Source organism: Micropterus dolomieu, linkage group LG15, assembly GCF_021292245.1.
Source record: "Micropterus dolomieu isolate WLL.071019.BEF.003 ecotype Adirondacks linkage group LG15, ASM2129224v1, whole genome shotgun sequence".
Taxonomy (NCBI): domain Eukaryota; kingdom Metazoa; phylum Chordata; class Actinopteri; order Centrarchiformes; family Centrarchidae; genus Micropterus; species Micropterus dolomieu.
In genome coordinates, this window is record NC_060164.1 from 361,560 (window position 1) to 364,792 (window position 3,233).

Consider the following 3,233-nt stretch of genomic DNA (forward strand, 5'->3'; position numbering starts at 1 on the left):
CCATCAGATGGGTGGCTGTGGGACAAAATCTTATCAAATGGTGGTCAGTGGTCTAATTTGTGTCAATTTAGGGGTCCTTGACATGAAAAGCTTTGAGAACCAGTGGGATAAATAGTAACAAAATAGGAATCAAATAAATAAACTCATTTATTTCAAATAGAACACAGAATACAGATATTATTCAGGGGTATTTGGACAGCAATTCATGTGATGTAATAGACAGAAGTTGGAGACACGCTCAGTTTTATCCCCAGCTTTAGACGTCATCACGTCCAGTTACGTCATCAGCTGTCAGTACAGTGCCCGAATGGCTTCCTGTTTCCTGTGTCCTACTGCTCTCTGAAAGATGGAATATAGTTTACTTTCTTTAACACCCGTTTTTACAAACTTCTACCGTGTGCGGAGCAACACACCGCAGAGACCTGGACCCGGAGTGTGCGGGCAGGGAGCAGCAGCGCTGTCAGGGGGCTCACCATGCTGTTTTCCCAGCTGCCAGAGGATGTTCTCTATCATATCTTGGCTTATTTGGACTACAGATCTCTCAGTCGCCTCTCTCAAGTTTGCAAAACGATTTACCACTTTGTAAAGCGGGACGCTGTGTGGAGGAAGATCGCTCAGGAGTTTTTAAACACTGGAATTACTCGGGATGGGACGGACATGTAAGATCGCACACTGATGACAAAGCTGCTGTGAATTGTTTAGCTTAGCGTTAGCTTAAACTGCAGTACTGGTCTTTACTGAACGTTGCTGACACCTTGTTTCACACACACTGTACGTTAGTGGCTAGTTTACATCCTGTGCTGTGCACAGCTACAGGGCAGTGGAAGAGACCTACAACTGCAGCGTGGGCCAGAACTCTGTAGGAATTGCCTCCCTGAATTTTGTCTACAGGCAGGCTGAATGTGTTGTGGTGGCAGCAGGGCAACCAGGGCACACAAGTCTCTGAAAGTGGTACCTCCTTTTACAAGAAGACCAGTAAATATTACACATTACTCATACTTACTTTGATTAAGAATTAGTTCATAGACCAGATTTCAACAAACTGAACAGAGTGATCATGGGTTTGCAGTTTACTGTGAACATGCACCTGTTACCTGAAAAGGACCCTAAAACGTTAGTGTCCTTTTGCACAACCAAACTAAAGGCCACATCCATGACCCCATAGACTGCATATAAAACGGCTGACCCCTGTTCCTCCCACTCTCTTTACAATATGTGCAGATTTCTATGCAGGAATACTAAATGACCACATATTAGATTTGTGTTAAAATAAAACATTTGTGTAGCAATATGTTAAATTTGAGTGCAAAACTAAGATAATTCAGAACTCAAACCTAGATTCTGACTCAGTGAGGCCCTGTCAGGAATAGTTAATAAGGAACAAATCACCTTAAGTTTCTTATCTTGTCCGGTGGTATTTTGCTTTAGGCAAACATTTTCCCAAAATCTGACAAACCAGTTGACAATAGGGATGCACTGATTAGCCTATAGATTTTGACGGTACGATTATAGTCTGAAGAAAAATCCTACTTTCACGATTATAATGCATTCATTTATTTCACAACACCACAGATAGTATAAAAGCACAAGCACATTTTTAATTACAGATTTTACTTTATTATGTCCCCACACTATTTCTTTGTTGACTTTTGTTGTTGCTGCCTATCGAAACAGAAAAAATACAGTAACCAAATATAACAGTTTAAAATAATAATAAAATAAAAATAAATAAAATCTCTTGCAATTAAATATAAGCTACCCCTGTAGAGTTGTCAACCAATATGGGTTTTTCAATGGCCGACGCCGAAATTTAGAGAGCAGGGCGGTTAATGACTGATATATAATGCTGACATCAAAACAAAGAAAAGTCATGTATAATTCCATTATTCCATGCAGAGTACAATTTACATGTTATCTCAGCCAGTAACGTGTTGTTTTAGATGGAATTTTCATTAATGAATAAAATAGAAACATACATTGGGTTCTGCTGAAGATTTCAGAACGTGATGTTTAAGGGAGAGTGGGGTACAGTTTGTCAGAAGTGACATAATCCAACTGCATCATTCTCTACAGTATACAGGTAACTGTATGATAGGCAGTAATGGATTTAGATTGGATTAGCTGGCATTTAGGATTGTACAATATCTCACAAAAGTGAGTACATCCCTCACATTTTCATAAATATCTGATTCTATCTTTTCATGTGACGACACTGAAGAAATGACACTTTGCTACAATGTAAAGTAGTGAGTGTGCAGCTTGTATAACAGTGTAAATTTGCTGTCCCCTCAAAATAACACATCACACAGCCATTAATGTCTAAACTGCTGGCAACGAAAGTGAGTACACCTCTAAGTGAAAGTGTCCAAACTGGGCTCAGTTAGCCATTTTTCCCTCCCTGGTGTCATGTGACTCGTTAGTGTTACAAGGTCTCAGGTCTGAATGGGGAGCAGGTGTGTCAAATTTGGTGTCATCGCTCTCACACTCCCTCATACTGGTCATTGGAAGTTAAACATGGCACCTCATGGCAACAGACTGAGGATCTGAAAAAAAGAATGGATGCTCTTCATAAAGATGGCCGAGGCTATAAGAAGATTGCCAAGACCCTGAAACTGAGCTGCAGCACGGTGGCCAAGACCATAAAGCAGTTAGGGGACTGAACCCTCAGAACTGGCCTCACCATGTTGACCGAAGAAATTGAGTGCACGTGCTCAGCGTCATATCCAGAGGTTCTCCTTGGAAACTAGACGCATGAGTGCTGCCAGCATTGTTGAAGGGGTGGGGGGTCAGCGTGTCAGTGCTCAGACCATACGCCGCACACTGCATCAAATTGTTCAGCATGGCTGTCGTCCCAGAGGGAAGCCTCTTCTAAAGATGATGCACAAGAAAGCCCGCAAACAGTTTGCTGAAGACCAGCAGACTAAGGACATGGATTACTGGAACCCTGTCTTGTGGTCTGACAGATGTGGTTCAGATGGTGTCAAGCGTGTGTGGCGGCAACCAGGTGAGGAGTACAAAGACAAGCGTGTCCTGCCTACAGTCCAGCATGGTGGTGGGAGTGTCCTGGTCACTGGGGAGCTACAGTTCATTGAGGGAAGCATGAATGCCAACACTGTGACATACTGAAGCAGAGCAGGACCCCCTCCCTTCAGAGACTGGGCCGCAGGGCAGTATTCCAACATGATAAACACACCTCCAAGACGACCACTCACTAAAGAAGCTGAGGGTAAAGG